Below are 18,444 nucleotides of genomic sequence, written 5' to 3'. Positions count from 1 at the left end.
TTAACCTGATACGTCCAGAATATAACCATTTCAACATAAAAATCAATGTAAAAATTATTAATGAGACTCTTGCTTCCTCGAGTCTTTCAGTCTATAAGTGTATTTCATACTATCCCAACATGTCTTACTTTGAAGCAGCCACATTTCAAGTGTTCAAAAGCCACATGCATTTAGTAGCCACCATATTGGAGACACAATTACAGACTATTCACAGAACTCCTGAAAATCAGAAAGAACAGAGAGTAATCCCAGTAGGAAAAAGAACAAAAGACATCATCAGGCAACTTGTAAAAGAGGAAATCCCAAAAGCTCACAGCATCTGAAAAGATGCTGCAGTTCATTAGGCATCATGGAAGTTAAACCGTGAGATGGCATTTTATCCCTGTTAGACCAATGATTAGAAAGCTGAATCGTGCCAGTTGTTGGCAAAGGATGTGAGTACCTCAGACTCTTCTGTGTGATGGTCAGGAAAACAGGGTGACATAGTGTTCTGGGGAGGAAAAAAATCAGCTCTTGGTCCAGTAGAAACAGCACACGTGACCCATAGCCCAGCAGGGCTGCTCTCGGGTCTATAATTCAAAGAAGGGCTCACACAGTTTTACAAAGGATCAGGGTACAAGGATGTCTAGGGTGTTCATTTTTTCGTGGTGGCAAGGAGTCAGAGGCATGCTGAATATGCATTCCACAGAGAGAGAGAAGGGAAATACAGGGCTGCATATGGTGGCAGACACTTAGAGGGAACAGTTTAGAGGCACACACAGCAATATGATGGATTTTAAAGCGGGTGCTCAGTGGGAAAAGTAAGAAGATAAAATAACCATTTACATACAGTGAAAAATACATCACGCAGAAAAACAATATATATTTTGCAAGAATGCATGGAACAATTTTATGGACTCTGAGGGAGAAGGTGAGGGTGGGACGTTCTGGGAGAATAGCATTGAAACATGTATATTATCGTATGTGAAACAGAACACCATTCCATGTTCGATGCATGAGACAAGGGCTCAGGGCCGGGGCAATGGGATGACCCAGAGGGATGGGATGGGGAGGGAGGTGGGTGGTGGGTCCAGGAAGGGGAACACATGTAAACTCATGGCTGATTCATGTCAATGTATGGCAAAAACTATTACAATATTGTAAAGTAATTAGCCCCCAACTAAAATAAATAAATTTATTAAAAAAAAAAAAAAAAAGAATGTATACCCAGGGCCCGCTCCCCTCAAAAAAATAAAAAAAAAACCTCATGAGTACATGAGAAGCCTTGCTTGGTGGACTTGAGAATCCGGAGTGACCTGTGAGGATATCAGGGAGGTTTCACTCTCAAGAGGGATCTTGGCCAGACTGGTGATGACAGGGTTATGTAACCCCTCCGTCTCTACCCGAGCTCCAAAAAGGAGGAAGGGAGGAGGATGAAGAAGCAGCTGCTGGCGATCAGAAGAGCACCGCCATCGATGGTGCTGGGTGTCACGGGGGCACTCTGGGCCCCCCACAGCTCACAGCAAGATGGGCAGAAGCTTCCAGACACCTGAGCACCTTGTGGCAGAAGCCTCGAAGAGAGTGGGGACTTAAAGAAGATACACTTTTTAAAAACAAGATGAGAAGTGTTTCAAATTTGCTGACGTTTTCTGCCATGATAAGTAGCTCCAAGGAATTAATAACCCAGCAAATAATTTCAAAAGCATAATCAATCTGTCACATAAAGATTCCACTCTTAATACAAATGAGAAAGAAAGTGCTTTTCTAGAGAAACTCCTGCTATGGAGAGGGTGTTTGAGGGAAGCTTTTCATTATTGTGTCCCTTTCCACCCCCAGAAACTCACTTTTAAAAGTATTACCTAGAAGAGTGCCCATAAGTGTGTGCCCAAAATCTTGGAAGCAAACCATTCTAACTACTTACATAATTTTCTCAAAAAGTTTTAGTAGGAATTTAATAGGAAAAGTTTTAGTGGGTTTTGAACCCACTTATTAAAAATATAAAAAGTACCTTCCAATTAGTTTTCAAGAGCAACGTCAAGGTCAGGAAACAGGGAAATTTACTAGCCAAGTGTCAACAGAAACTGCATCATTGGCAGTTGGGATTGCAAAATGATCATTACTAGCATCTTACACAGAGAGCCACACATCTTTGTGGGACATATTTTTCAGTTAGGAGAAGTCTTCCAACCATGTATTAAAATCTACTGAACCTCAAAATCAGGTCCTTAAATTTTGGTATCCAAAAACACAAAAAAAAGTGTTAATAGGGTTTAAAATGTAATGAAGCATATTCAATCCTTTAGCGATTAAAAATATTATTACTATTTTAATACAGATAATTGTGATGGTAACCAAAAGGGGTTTTGTACTGTTAATACATCTGAACTTAAAAATGCATTTTGAAATATATCTTATGTCTTCTTTATCTTATCCTTTTTCATTTCTGTTTTTGTTTGCTTTATAATGTACATAATATACCTGTGCAGTGTCAGTTGTTTTTTTATTTTTACTGATAGGTATGGATGATGGCAATGGCACCCCACTCCAGTACTCTTGCCTGGGAAACCCCATGGACGGAGGAGCCTGGTAGGCTACTGCCCATGGGGTCGCGAAGAGTCAGACACGACTGAGCGACTTCACTTTCACTTTTCACTTTCATGCACTGGAGAAGGAAATGGCAACTCACTCCAATATTCTTGCCTGGAGAATCCCAGGGACGAAGGAGCCTGGTGGGCTGCCGTCTATGGGATCGCACAGAGTCGGACACGACTGAAGTGACTTAGCAGCAGCAGCAGCAGCAGCAGCAGCAGCATGGATGATCAAAAATGTTTGAAAACTGTTTCTGTTTCCCGTGACTTCTGTAACAAGTTACCATAACTAGGTTCGGACGACACAGAGTTCCTGTCTTATAGTTCTGGAGGGGAGGGCTGACCTCACTGGGCTGCGTTTCTTCTGGAGGCTTCTGGGGAGAACCGCTTCCTTGCCTTTTCCAGTTTCTAGAGGTGCCTGCAATCGTTTGGTTCCTGACCCTGCTTTTGTCTCCTTCTCAGACTCTGACCCTCCTGCCTCTCTTTCACAAGGACTTTGTGATGACAGTGTCTGCCCAAATAATCCTGGCTCATCTCCCCATCTCAAGGTTATTGATGCAGCCACCTCTGCAAAGGCCCCTTTTCCACTTAAGGAAACATATTCAGAGGTTCTGGAAATTGCGACGTGCACATGTTTAGGGGGACCATCAGATAGCCTGCCACAAAGACCTTGGAAGAAAGAAACCACAATGGTGAATTGGGTATGAAAGCCTTACTCCAGGGCAATTCCCACAAGGTCACTTTCCAGCCTGCACTTTGAGGGGCAGCCGGACCTCATCTTGAGCTCAGGCATGTAGCCTCTCTTTTGTCACATTTCTGTCCTTTTGACTAGAAGTAATAAACCTCCTTTCTTTTAGGTAACAGGAGATTGGGATGATTCTTTTGTTCTCTGCTGAGTCAGCTAGACCAAGTTTCAAATCTTGATTCAGGCTGCCACCCTTGTATGATCTGGATCAATTACCCAACGCCTCTGATCCTGAGTTACCCTCTCTTTGAAACAGGGAAACTGAGATTTCCCTGGTGGTCCCAGGGTTGAGAATCCATTTTGCAATGTGGGAGACACAGGTTCGATCCCTGGTGCAGGAACTAAGATCCCACATGCCTCGGGGCAGCTAAGCCCATGCACCACAACTAGAGAGTCCGTGTACCCCAATGAAAGATCCTGTGTTACACAACTAAGACCTGACATAGCCAAAAAAATTAAAAAGAGAGAGAGAGAAACTAACCCAGACTTTGCACGATGGCCCAGAGACTAGAGACTACAATGTATAAACTGCTCTGGCACAAGGAGCTGCTGAAGAAATGTCAGCTTCTCCCGCTCTTCCAGTGAGAATTTCCATCTCTGCAAAGCCTCATCCATAAACATGCAGAAACATGAGAGCAAATGGAGTCCAAGAGTGAATGCCACTTTGCAGCGATTTCTTGTTTCGTCCAGGGATTAAGCAATATACAGCTTCATTCACGGCTTCTTCAAAGGAGTGCCAAGCACTTCAGTGAAAGTCAGAAAACTGAGAATGAAACTCACACTTGACAGGGTGACCAGGGTCAGAATCGTTTCCCTAAAAACCCCTTAAAAAACAAAGGTCTTACTAATTGAACAGCATTACGCTTTAACAATTTCCCAAATCCTCAGAACATGAACAAAATCAGGCAGTATTCATTCAGCAGAGTGCCATGGCTCCCTTCTGAGACTTCTAACAGGGAGGGGAAGGCACCTTTCCACAGGTGGGCATCCTTTCCAAGGAAACATCTTCATTTTCCTGGTCTGTGAGCTAGGGCTTGTCCAGCTCCGTGTTCCTGCCAAAGCCTTTTTCTTTCATGCAGTAATATCCCCCTCTGCTGGAACTTGGAGGTTTTGCTACAGTATTTATTGCATGCGTGCTAAGTAGCTCAGTCGCTTCCGACGCTTTGCGAGGCCAAGAGCTGTAGCCCACCAGGCTCCTCAGTCCATGGGATTTCCCAGGCAAGAAGACAGCCTTCAGAATGGAAGAAAATAATAGCAAACGAAGCAACAGACAAACAATTAATCTCAAAAATATACAAGCAACTCCTGCAGCTGAATTCCAGAAAAATAAACGACCCAATCAAAAAATGGGCCAAAGAACTAAACAGACATTTCTCCAAAGAAGACATACAGATGGCTAAGAAACACATGAAAAAATGCTCAACATCACTCATTATTAGAGAAATGCAAATCAAAACCACAATGAGGTACCATTTCACACCAGTCAGAATGGCTGCTATCCAAAGTCTACAAGCAATAAATGCTGGAGAGGGTGTGGAGAAAAGGGAACCCTCTTACACTGTGGGTGGGAATGCAAACTAGTACAGCCACTATGGAGAACAGTGTGGAGATTCCTTAAAAAACTGAGAATAGAACTGCCATATGACCCAGCAATCCCATTGCTGGGCATACACACCGAGGAAACCAGAATTGAAAGAGACGCGTGTACCCCAATGTTCGTCGCAGCACTGTTTACAATAGCCAGGACATGGAAGCAACCTAGATGTCCATCAGCAGACGAATGGATAAGGAAGCTGTGGTACATATACACAATGGAATATTACTCAGACATTAAAAAAAATACGTTCGAATCGGTTCTATTGAGATGGATGAAACTGGAGCCCATTATACAGAGTGAAGTAAGCCAGAAAGAAAAACAACAATACAGTATACTAATGCATATATATGGAATTTGAAAGATGGTAACGATAACCCTATATGCGACACAGAATAAGAGACACAGATGCATAGAACAGTCTTATGTACTCTGAGGGAGAAGGTGAGGGTGGGACGTTCTGGGATAATAGCATTGAAACATGTATATTATCATATGTGAAACAGAACACCATTCCATGTTCGATGCATGAGACAAATGCTCAGGGCCGGGGCAATGGGATGACCCAGAGGGATGGGATGGGGAGGGAGGTGGGAGGGGGGTTCAGGATGGGGAACACATGTAAACCCATGGTTGATTCATGTCAATGCTTGGCAAAAACCACTACAATATTGTAAAGTAATTAGCCCCCAACTAAAATAAATTTATTAAAATAAAAAAATAATAAAATAAAATAAAATAAAGAATACTGGAGTAGGTTGCCATTCCCTTCTCCAGGGGATCTTCCTGACTCAGGGATCGAACCTACATCTCTTTACATCCTCTGCATTGGCAGGAAGGTTCTTTACTGCTCATACCATCTGGGAAGCCCCTACAGTATTTATTAAGAACAGATAAAAATTGAACATGGGATGCCTTTTGCAGCCAAAGGAGTGGTTCTTAAACTTTCTGTATGTGTCAGAAGCTTCCCAGGTGCTGGGAATTTTTTATGGAGATTTATTTGTACCCTCATGCCCATCTCCTAAGATTTATTTATTATTATTATTATTATTTTTTGGCTGCATCAATCTTAGTTGTGGCATGCAGGATCTTTCATTGCGGTGCTGGGGCTTCTCTTCTGGTTGTGGCGCTCTGGTCCTACGGCACATGGGATCTGCATATGGGATCTTCATTCCCCGACCAAGAATCAAACCTGTGTCCCCGGCATTGGAAGGCGGATTGTCAACCACTGGACCACCAAAAAGGTCCCTCGCCTAAGACTGAGAATGAATAAGGATGGAGCGGGGCCCAGATCCACATTTAAACCCGCCCACCTCCAGTCCCAGTGAGTTCGACACACATGGACTTCTCAGGAGAAGTTCTGATGAATTTCTGATGAAAGAGGACAGTGTGGTGGAGAAATGTGGATGGATATCAGGGTTCTCAGAAAATGGGGAGTTTCTCAAGCTCAAGAAACCTGTGTCTTCTCATTTCAGCTTTATTGGGCTATATTGATATATTGAAAACTGCACATATTTAATGCACACATTTTGATGAATTTCAACACATACATGCACCTGTGAAACGATCAGTGCAATCAGAGTCATAAGCATATCCATCACCTCCAAATGTTTCCTTGTAACCTGTTTCTTTTTCTTTTATTTTTTTCATGGTGATGTTGGTGAAACTCGGCCTCTGTTCACTGATGTCGAACAGAAATGCAGAGACAGTTTTGGATGAAGTGGAAAAGAGTGGCTTTGTGGCTTTGCCAGGCAGAGGGGCAGGCTAATGCCCTCAAGACTGTGTGTCTCCCCTGGAAGGACTTATCAAGTTCAAAGAGCAGGGCGTGGTCAACTTGTGGACACTCTTCTGATTGGTTGGTGGTGAGGTAATCAGGAGTCGCTGTCATCAACCTTCTGCTGGGGTCTACGTGCTTGTGGACAGCATGCAGGCAACTTCTCCCACCTGGTGGGGGTTTCAGTATCTGCAAAACAGTTCAAAGGACATGGCTCAGAATATTTATCTCTAGTCCTTGAGGAAGAGCTAAAGGTCCTTGACTTTGTTTAATGGCTAAAGTATTGTTCTTTTGTCTTGCTTGACTGTTTTCCTTTCTTTCTGCATTTTCTCACTTCTCTGGTTCTCTGACTAAAGTTTTTCTACAGACTAAAGGCAGGTGAGGACATGGTGGGGGTCTGCTCTGGGAAGGCCTCGTAGGGTCCTGCTGGGTTACAGTAAGAACGCTTAGCATGGGACCTACCCTGTTTAAATGCACAATACAGTCTTGTTAACTGTAGGCACTGTGTCCAGTAGGTCTCTAGAACTTTCTCATCTTGCATAACTGAGACTTTAAATTAACTGAAACTTCCATTTTCCAGCAACTTCCCATTTCCTTCACCCCTCAGTCCCTGGAAACCATCAGTCTATTTCCTGCTTCTGTGAGTTTGATTGTTTTAGATGCCTCATGTAAACGGAATCAGGAAGAATTTATCCTTCTGTGTCTGGCTTATTTAACGTAGCATAATATCCTCCCTGGTGGCTCAATTGGTAAAGAGTGCACCTGCAATGCAGGAGACCTGGGTTCAATCCTTGGGTTGGGAAGATCCCCTGAAGAAGGGAATGGCTACCCACTCCAGTATTCTTGCCTGGAAAATTCCATGGACAGAGGAGGCTGGCAGGCTACAGTCCATGGGGTCGCAAAGAGTCAGACACAACTGAGCAACTAACATATATAACATCCTCCAGGTCCATCCACGTTGTTCCAAGCAGCAGGATTTCCTTCCTCTTTTAAGGTTGAATATATTCCATTGTACGTGTACACCACATCTTCTTTATCCATTCGTCTGTCAGTAGACATTGGGGTTGTTTCCATAGCGTGGCTTTTATGAACAATGCTGCAGTGAACATGGGAGCACAGATGTCTCTTCCAGACCCTGATTTCAGTTATTTTTTTTAATTTTATTAGAGTAGAGTTGATTTACAATGTTGTATTAGTTTCATGCATACAGCAAAGTGAATCAGTTACATGTATACATGTATCCACTCTTTGTTTTTTAAGATTCTTCTCCCAGATAGGTCATTAGAGTATTGAGTAGAGTTCCCTATGCTATACAGCAGCTCCGTATTAGTTACCTGTTTTATATATAGTGGTGTGTATATGTCACTCCTAATCTCCCAATTTATCCCTGATAACCATAAGTTGGTTTTCTACATCTGTGACTCTACTTCTGTTTTGTAAGTAAGTTCATATAAGCAATGTCATATGACATTTGTCTTTCTGTGTCTGACTTCACTGTGACAATCTCTAGGTCCATCTGTGTTGCTGTAAATGGCGTTATCTTATTCCTTTTTATGGCTGAGTAATATTCCATTGTATATATGTACCATATCTTCTTTATCCATTCCTCTGTTAATGATTTCAATTCTTTTGGGAAAATACCCAGAAGTAAGCTTGCTGGATTGAACGGTGATCCTATTTTTAACTTTCTGGGAACTCTGTGCTATTTTCCACAGCAGCTGCTTTCCCACCGACAGTCAAATGCACTCTAGCTTCTCCTCATCCTCCCCAGTGCTCGGTATCTCTTGTCTTTTTGACGACAGCTGTCCTGGGTGGTGTGAGGTGGTGTCTCACTGCGGTTTTGCTTTGCATCTCCCTGATGATTAGTGATGCTGAGTACCTTTCCATATGTCTGTTGGCCATGTGTATGTCTTTGGAGTCATGTCTCTTCAGGTCCTTTGACCAATTTTTTAAAGTCTTTGTCGATTTTGTTACAGTATTGCTTCTGTTTTATGTTTTGGCCACAAGGCAAGTGGGATCCTGGCTCTCTCTGATCAGAGCTCTCTGACCAGCTTTCGAACTTGCACTCCCTGCATTAGAAGGCCAAGTCTGAACCCCTGGACCACCAGGGAAGTCCCTTTTGACCATTTTTGAATCGTGTTATTTGTTTTTTTGTAGAGTTGTAGGCATTTCTTATACATTTTTTTATATTAACCCCTTTTCGGGTATTTGGTTTTGCAGATGTCTTCTCCCGCTCCACAAGTTGGCTTTTCACTCTGTCGTTTCTTTTGCTGGGCAGAAGCCTTTCAGTTTGATGTAGTCCCACTTCCCACTTGTCTGTATTTGCTTTGGTTGCCTGTCCTTTTAGTGTCATATCTAAGGAATCAAGAAGATTTCCATACGTAAAAATCAACACAAAATGGATCAAAGACTTGAATGTAACACCTGAAACGGTAATAGTCCTATATGAGAACATGAGGGAAAAGCTTCTTGACATTGGTCTTCTTGAAGAAAGACCAAAATAAAATGGAAAAGAGGACATACGAAAAATAATAATAATAATTGGAGCAGTTTCCTAAGGCTTCTGTAACGAATTACCACAGACTTGTGTGTGTTAGTCACTCAGCAGTGTCCCACTCTTTGTGACCTCTTGGATTTTAGCCCTCCAGGCTCCCCTGTGCATGGGATTCTCCAGGCAGAATAATGGAGTGGGTTGCCAGTCCCTTCTCCAAGGGAACCTTCCCGACCCAGGGATCAAACCCAGGTCTCCTGCATTGCAGGTGGATTCTCTACCATCTAAGCCAGCAGGGAAGCTGTGGTTTTAAACAACAGAAATGTATTCCCCTATGGTTCTGGAAATCACAAACCTCAGGGAGTGTTTGGGGAGCTGGAGGTGATGGCGTTGCGGGGCTGGGAAGTGGCCAGGTCACAGAGGGCTTTCTCTAGGTCAGGGGTTCCAGATGTTCAGCAGTGGGGCAGGCAGCATCCCCACAGGCAGTGCAGCCTGGACGGGCGTCCCGCATCCCAAACTTGCTCTGACCACATCACCCCTTCTTCTCCTCATCCCCCCAAATGTATCTCAGAATGTAACTGAGAGTGATGTGATGGTTAATATGTGGGTCGGTGCAATCCTACTGTTTCTACAGGGCTACAATGCTTGAAGCGTAAACCTACAATCTATAGTTTTTCCACACACATCTGTGTAATCCACTCCAATAAAAATACAGAGCTTTTCTGACATCTGAGAAGACTCCCGTCCCAGGGAATACAGACACACACACCCCACCATCACTGCTGTGACCTCTGTTTTGACTTCTGTTGCCATCAATTAGTTCTTCCTGATTTCTCTTTTATTTCATTGATATAAATGGAATGTTCATCACACAGTCATTGTGTCTGGGTTTTTTCACCCGTTGATCTGTAACTTTTTAAAATTTTATTTATTTTTTAAATTATTCTTGGCTGTTCTGTGTCTTCATTGCCACACGGGCTTTTCTCTAGTTGCTGTGTGCGGGCTTCTCATTGCGGTGGCCTCTCTTGTTGTGGAGCACAGCCTTGAGGGATCTCGGGCTGCAGTAGTTGCGGCTCCCGGGCTCTAGAGCGCAGGTTCCGTAGTTATGGCCCACGGGCTTAGTTGCCCCGAGGCATGTGGGATCTCCCTGGAGCAGGAATCGAACCTGTGTCTCCTACATTGGCAGGTGGATCCTTTCCCACTGGGCAACCAGGGAGGCCCCTGTAACATGTTCTTTTTTTTTTTAGTGCTGAGTAGTATTCCATTGTATGAATAGATTGCAGTTTATCACTCCCGTGCTGATGAATATGTGGGCTGTTCACAGTTTGTGCTATTATAAACAGTCTTTATATATATATTTATATATATATATATGTATATATATACACATATAATTTTATTTATTTATTTTTAGCTGCGCTGGGTCTCCATTGCTTCACAGACTTTCTGTAGTCATGGCAAGCAAGGTCTTCTCTTTAGTTGTTGGATGCAGGCTTCTCACTGCGGTGGCTTCTCTTGTTGTGGAGCATGGGCTCTAGGGTGTGCGGGCTTCAGTAGCTGTGGCTTGTGGGCTCAGGAGTTGCGGCTCCCGGGCTTTAGAGCACTGGCTCAGTAGTTGTGGCACACAGGCTTAGTTGCTCTGTAGTATGTGGAATCTTCCGGGATCAGGGATCCAACCCTTGTCTCCTGCATTGACAGGCAGATTCTTTACCACTGAGCTACCTGTAAACATTCTTATATAGACCTTTCAAAAATTTCTAATTAAAAAAATGTTTTTAAGTCATATGAAAACAGCCATGTTTTAACTTCTCATGGTAACACGTGAGTTGGAATACAACTTGCAACTGCTCCAAACCGCAAATGCCGTAACTCTGAACCGGTGCTGAAAAATCTGTTTTGTGCGACTGAGAGTGTTGACAGGCTCTGAGCAGGAGAGAGATGGAGTCATTTAGAACTTCAGAATGATCGCTCTGGTGGCTGCACACCAGCATCTCTGTGACTGAATCGATGCCCTGGGTTAGGGCAGCCTTGTGCTTGGCAGCTGAAAACACAGAGGGTGATACTGAGAAAAGAGAACGCTCACTATTGTTCATTCGCTTGTTTTGCTTTTTCACTCCTGCCATTTCTCATTCCGTTTTGGCAAAGCCTACAGCTAGAATGAAACTTTCAGCGCAAGGAGCAGATTTGTTTCTCTTTGCCCTGCATCTGTCAGGAAGGATATCGACTCAGAAAACTGATGTCCCGTCCCACGGTGACAGTGCTCCCCTTTCATGCACACAGCCAGGTGCTGGGGAGAGCGCGGAGCAGAGTCCTTGCTGCCGGCAGCCTGTGCAGATGAGCTGGGTACCGGCCACCTGTCACTGCCTCCTGGCAGGAGAAGACACAGAGCAATGCCGGTTTGGCCCAAGAAACCCAATCTGAAAGGAAGGCCAGGGGTTGGCTCAGGCTCAGAGGATGGAGGAACGTGTAATGGGAGGTTTGGGGGAGATGTCCTTGGAGCCATTTCTACATCTCCTTCCACTGCTTTCAGAAAGCAGTGCTTTGCGGGTCCAGCTCGTCTGGCCATGGCTGATGGGATGAGGGCTGCTCCCAGGCTTCAGCATCTGGAAATGGCTCAAAGATGCGGCTCAGCCTCTGCTGGTGTGTCCCTCATGGGACACGTGAACTGGAAGAGGACTGCATGTTGCCAACAAATGTCACAGGCCAGGCACTAGGATACTGTGATCCTGGCCTGCAGCAGAAAGCCAAGACACGTGTGGTCCCTGCTTTGTGGAGCCGACGTGTGAGTGGGGGAGAGAGAGATAAAAGTCAAACTGAAAACAAATCAATAGCATAACTGTGTATTTGTGATAGGTGTGCTATGGTGGAAATGAAAGGCTTCAAGGAGATGGTTTTGATAAGGATGGGCTTCTGGGAGATTAAAGGCTGTGATGGAGCCGGCCATCTGACGAGTGGGGAGGCATGGTCCAGGCAGGGGAGGGGACACATCGCCATGAGTGTGCTTCATGCCCATGACCTCACCCCTGTAGCCAGCATCCAGGCCAAGAAACAACACGACCCCCTGCCCCCCACCAAAGCCCCAGGCACATCTCATCCCAGTCGTCCATCTTCCCTCATCCCCGGGTGACCACCGTCCTGGCTTCTGACAGCAGTGGTTGGTTTTGACAGTTATTGAACTTTATACAGTGCAACCTAAACCACACAACTCAGATGGGGACCTGAACCCACAGTCTTTTAACTGAGATCACACCTGGTCTCAAGACCTACTGAAGCTCAGGTTCCTGATGTCTCGTCGTAGACAGAATTCAGTGAGAGACAAAGTGAGAGATAAGAAATGGATTTGTTTAGAGACAAACACTCACAGACAGAGAATGAGCCATCTTGGAGAGTGAGAGGCCCTGAAATATGGGGTGGCTAGTTTTTATGGGTTAAATAATTTCATAAGCTAATGAGTAGGAGGATTATTCCAACTATTTGGGGGGAAGGAGTGGCGATTTCCAGGAATATGGGCCACCACCTACTTTTTGGCCCTTTATAGTCCAGCCTTGGAACTGTCCTGATGCCTGTGAGTATGTCATTTAGCTGATGTGTTAAAGTGAGCATACAATGAGGCTCAAAGTCCCCTGGAAAGTGAATCTTCCATCTTGGTTCTAGTTGGTTTTAATCAGTTTTATGTCATATGCTCGATGGCTCTATCATTCTCTTAAAGGTTCTGCCCTGACTCCTTCCTTCCTGTTTCATCATCACTCATTGGTGTCTGGCTTCTTTCACTCCATACTGTATTTGGACATTTCTCCATATTGTTGCATGAGGCAGAATTTGCTCATTCACATTGCTGTAGCCTATCCCACTGTGTGACATTTCACGCTTCATGCATCCATTCTGCTGTGGATAGTAGTAGACAGCGGCCCCCTCCCATTAATAGTGGGCAAGGTGTCCGACTCAGCTGTTGCTGTTGTTGTTCAGTTGCCCAGTCATGTCCAACTCTTTGCGACTCCATGGATTGCAGCACACCAGGCCTCCCTGTCTCTCACCATCTCCCGAAGTTTACCCAAGTTCATGTCCAATGCATCAGTGATGCCACCCAACCATCTCCTCCTCTGACATCCCCTTCTTCTCCCGCCCTCAATCTTCCCCAGCATCGGAGACTTTTGCAATGAGTCGGCTGTTCACATCAGTTGATCAAAATACTGGAGCTTCAGCTTCAGCATCAGTCCTTCCAACAAGTATTCAGGGTTGATTTCCCTTAAGATTGACCAGTTTGATCTCCTTGCTGTCCAAGGGACTTTCAGGAGTCTTCTCTAGCACCACAGTTGGAAGGCATCAATTCTCTGACTCAGTTGTAGCCAGTAGAATACAACAAGACTTCCCTCGCATCTGCAGGTTATGTGGGATGGTGACTGCCATCTTGCAAGGAGACTCTCTCTCTTGCTGGCTCTGCAGAGGCCCATGTGACAAGGAACTGAGGACACCCTCCAGCTGACAGCCCATGAGAAACGGAAGCCTCAGGGTTACAGCCACAAAGATCTAAACTCTCCCAATACCATGATGGAAGCACTTGAGCTCAGAGGTAAACCCTTCCCCAGTCAAACCTTGGAATGAGACCACTGCCCAGCAGACACCTGACTGAGCTTTCTGAGATTCTGAAGCAAAGCCCAAATTCCTGACTCCCGGAAGCTGTAGATCAATAATGTGTGTTGTTTTTGGACCTGGCCACTAATTTTGTGGCCATTCATTATGCAGCAGGAGAAGGCAAACAATGTATATTTGGGTCACATCCAGGTCTGGGCTTTTAAACTGCCAGGCTGAAGTGCACATTCTAGGATGTGCCTTTTGGTAAACATGCCGAGAACTTTTATTTGGGACATACTTGGGAGGGAATTTCCGGGTCATATGCATACATTCAGCTCTAGTAGATTCTGCCAACAGGTTTGCCAACCACATTACATTAACATCAGTGAAGATGGGATTCAAATCCAGGTGTACCCAGCTCAGAAACCTTCATGTTTTACTACAGTATCTGTTTCCTAAGCTACCTGACAAGTGATCCTTACATCAGGAAGACAAATGTCTCCTCTTAGTAGTTTTAAGTGAGCAAAGCTTCCGTGTGTAAAGTGCTTTACAGGCAACATATCTCTTCACATGCATATCTCATTGATTTCCCACAACTTTCCATTAAGGGAGGTATTGCTATTTTTATTCCCCACTTATAGATGAGAAAACTGAACCCAATGAAGGTTAAGAATTTCCCTGAAGCCACGCAAACCACAAGTGTAAGAAGCCATGTGTTCCTGGGCCTGGAACTTTCCAGTACATGCCTATTTCTTTCTTCTCTCTTCCCTTTTTTTGTCTCTTCCTTTTTAAAGATATCACAGCCTATGTCAGGATTTTGGATGGTCCCTACCCAGGAACAACTTTTCTTTCCTTATTTCAACTGCATTCATCTGCATAGAGACATTGGTCAGGTTCTGCTTGTTTGACATTAGAAGTTTCATAATTCTGAGTCTCAGTCTCATCATTTAATCCCATTTCTCTGAAGCATCTTCTGTTTTTCTAATTAACAAATGTTTTGAGGGTATCTTAGAATGGATCCTCATCACAATTTAATTAGAAAGGAAATGTTTCAAAGGTACACGTGTATTTCTAGGCAGCTCAGATCTAGTCCATATTTATAATCTTATTGAACATGCAAAGCAGTAACAGATGTTGCTGAACACCTACGATGTGCCCAGCTGTCAGCATCAAAGGTGCTTAAGTATTCTGGAAAGTAACAGGCCTCAGCCTCACACACTTCTGTCCACAGAGTGCTCGTACCTGTTATCTATTGCTGCATAACAAATGAGTCAAAACTTTGTGGCTTGAAACCACCAGTGATAATTTGCCTCTTGCTGTCTGAGTGGGCCAGAAACTGGGGAAGGGCTTGTCTGAGCAGGTGGCTCTTGTGTGGTTTTAATCTAGTGATGGCCAGAACTAGAACATCAGGTGTGCTAAGTCGCTTCAGTCGTGTCCGACTCTTTGCGACCCTATGGACAATAGGCCGCCAGGCTCCTTTGTCCATGGGATTTCCCAGGCAAGAATACTGGGGTGGATTGCCATTTCCTCCAAGAACAGCAGGAGATTGGAGTAAATGGTGGCTGGCCAAGCATATCGGTCTCTCTCTCTCCCCCTCCTCCCTTCCCCTCCCTCTCTACTCCTCCCCTTCCTCTCTCTTCCTCGGGCTCTTTCTCTCCCCCACCCATCCCCCACCCCTTTCAGGTCATCTCAGAGCTTGTCCGTGTGGTCTCTCCACATGGGCTGGCTTGGGCTTCCTCATAGTATGGCGGCCTCGCGGCTGCTGAAGGCTCCATGAGCAAGTGTTCCAGTGAACAATGAGGAGGCTGCCTGGCCTTTTATGCCCCAGTCTTGGAAGTCATGCAGCAACACTTCCACCACATTCTTTTGACAGCACTATGCTGTGTCAGGTGAGTCCTCTGGCAAGCAGCCACTGGCATGGAGCTTAGAGTACAAGAGGTCTGCTGTGGGTAGCATCTGAGAGAAAACAGGGGAGGAGGCAGAATGGGGCAGGGAAAGCCTTCAGACCACAGTGTAGATCTGATACCTTTGAAGGGAAGAGGGTGGGAGTGTGCAGGATATGGGGCAAGAAGAGCTACTGAGGGTGGTGCACATGGGACAGTTGTGGCCAACCCCACCTCCCCCCACTCAGGACCAAAGGTTGTCTGCTGGGAGACGCCCGTGTTGGGAAACACCAAGCCCTGGACCTCTGCCTTGCTGAGTCATGGGCAGGGCCGCCCAGGAAGAGTGTGGCCTTGGCTTGAAAGCTGAAGTGCACAGTGCAGGCGCTAACAGTTTCAGGCATCGGCCACAGTCTTCCTTGCAGCTGAACACTGAGTTCTTTCTTGAAGGGAGATCTGAGCAGTGACCTGCATGGCTGCTACACACAACCACTCAGATTCGAGGAGTGGAGAGTTAGAGTTAGGAGGATAGGAATTACCTTCACTGTCTTTGGAACATACAACCTGCTGTAGTCCATGGGATTATATACTGCATGTAGGAAATGATATTGGGAAGAGATGAATATCTTATGCCTTGGAATTGGCCAGAAATGGGGTGATTGGCACTTCACTAACTAGCGGTGTGCTTTGGACACTATCTAACCTGCCTGAGCCTCGGTTTTCTCATCTGTAAAACAGAAAAGTAATAAAGCCTCTCATTCAGGGTTATCTGAGAGTTAGATGAGATGAAACATGTGAAAGACTTTGCACTTTTCCTAGCATGTAGTCAGTGCTCTGAAACATGAATATCATCATCATCAGTACCAACCAGCAAGAAATGGTGACCATCTATGACCACTCAGTCTAAGGAGTGAGTGACCCCATATGTTGCAGAAGCCCCAGGAGCATGATGTCCAGAGACAGGAACTGAGACCCCACAAAGTGTTTCACACCAACGTGGGTCTTGATAAGGACACTGAGTTCCCAAGAAGAGACTGAACTGAGTTTAATACAGTTACTAACATTAAGGCAGGAAACGTGAGACATTCAGGAACACAGGAAGTAATGGCTCAGGCACCCTGAGCTGTCTGTATGCAATGGCTGAGCTTTATTCATCCTTGTAACAAACATGGGGGGCCAAGGGCTGGCACAGAGCCAAAACCTCCCAGTGTTCACCCTGTCAAATCACACTAAATAAAGGGTGACATGTAGCTTCCTGGAAGATGCACAAGTTATGAAGCCAGATAAATATAGGTTCCTTTTTCCCATCCAGAATGGAAGTGAAGAAACTGGCTTTTTATTACTATTAAAAGTCATGCATCCTCACTGTAATTTTTTTTTTTAAGTCAGGCAACTCAAAAATAGAATTTTAAAAAATATTTTGAAGGTTTTTTTTAGGGCCATCACCCAGAAATAACATAGCGTTAACATTTCGATGAACTTTTTTTCAGAATGTTTTGTTTTTTAAATAAAAATAGATTCATGGTATAATAGTGTTTTGAAATGGGATCTTTTTCACATTGGCAACATGTGATCCTCGTGAGGGAGGCTGCCATGGGCGCCCATAGAATGTTGTCCTCCATATATGTTCCACGTCCTAACACTGGAACCTGTGAATATGTTACATTACATATGGCAAAAGGGAACTAAGGTGGCAGATGGAATTATGGTTGCTAATTAACTCAGTGTATGTATATGTACCACATCTTCTTTATCCATTCCTCTGTCAATGGACACTTAGGTTGCTTCCGTGCCTTGTCTGTTGTGCATACTGCTGCTATGAACACAGGGGTGCATGTACTTTTTTGAATTATATGTTTGTTCGGATATAAGGATATAAGGAATTGCTAAAGCTTCCCCCATATGATTCTGAAGTGCAGCAGTTTGAGAACCATTAGTCTAGAGCAGTGGTCCCCCACAGTGGGAAGGCAGCTGGTTCCCCCAGGGGACATTTGGTAACGGACAGAGACATTTTTGATTGTTGCCACTGGAGCTGCTATTGGTATTTAATGCATAGAGGCCAGGATGCACAGGACAGCTCCATGTCACACAAACACAATACGTCTGTCATGTCAAGGGTGAGAAGCTCTCCAGGGACACGTGTGCCCCAGGACCTGGAGACGTGTCTAAGGATGTTCATGGTAGCGCTGTAACAGCAAAAACAAACCCACCTGTGTGCGTGTGTGCTCAGTCACATTCGACTCTGTGACCACATGAACTGTAGCCCACAAGGCTCCTCTGTCCATGGGATTTTTCAGGCAAGAATCCTGGAATGGGTTGCCATGTCCTCCTCTAGGGTATCTTCCTAACCCAGGGATCGAACCCATATCTCCTGCATATCCTGCAGGGCAGGCTGATTCTTTACTGCTGAGCCAAACACACCTGGATGCAAATCAAATAAAGAGAGAAATCCACATCGCATATTCACAGCACAAACAACTCAGAGAACAGCTAGTGGGGAGAGAGGTATGAACATGCCAGCAGTGAGAGGGCAGAGCCTTCTCTGGGGGAGTTGGGGTCTCCAGGAGTTGTGTCTGTCTGCCCAGGGAGCCCTGGGGAGTTTACACATCTCTCTCTATTCTAGGTTTCTTGGTTAGTTTGACAATTCATGGGAAATTTTATCCTATTTTGTCGTTTTTAAGTAATTTTGGCAACTCCAGTAAAGAAAAAAATCAGTATGCATGAAAATATTTCCTGCAGCAGGATCTATATATTAGCAGAAAAAAAAAATTAGAAGCTGTTTAAATATCCAGAAATGGCAGAGCGATTAAGAGATTATGGT

The 18,444-nt window shown here is 44.8% G+C and overlaps 1 long non-coding RNA gene across 1 annotated transcript; it reads right to left on the bottom strand.

The window, feature by feature from the left end:
- Positions 1-6,367: 6,367 nt before the first annotated feature.
- LOC145514947 (uncharacterized) lies at positions 6,368-18,044 on the bottom strand. The gene is made up of 2 exons (XR_014060579.1): positions 17,834-18,044; positions 6,368-6,869 (listed from the first exon to the last, which is right to left on the bottom strand). It is a non-coding gene; the product is annotated as an uncharacterized LOC145514947 (long non-coding RNA).
- Positions 18,045-18,444: the final 400 nt, after the last annotated feature.

Source organism: Giraffa tippelskirchi, chromosome 7 (genome assembly GCF_054371585.1).
Source record: "Giraffa tippelskirchi isolate mGirTip1 chromosome 7, T2T-mGirTip1v1.2.pri, whole genome shotgun sequence".
Lineage (NCBI taxonomy): Eukaryota > Metazoa > Chordata > Mammalia > Artiodactyla > Giraffidae > Giraffa > Giraffa tippelskirchi.
The sequence above is the reverse complement of the archived record's forward strand: the minus strand, read 5'-3'. Positions and strand labels throughout refer to the sequence as shown.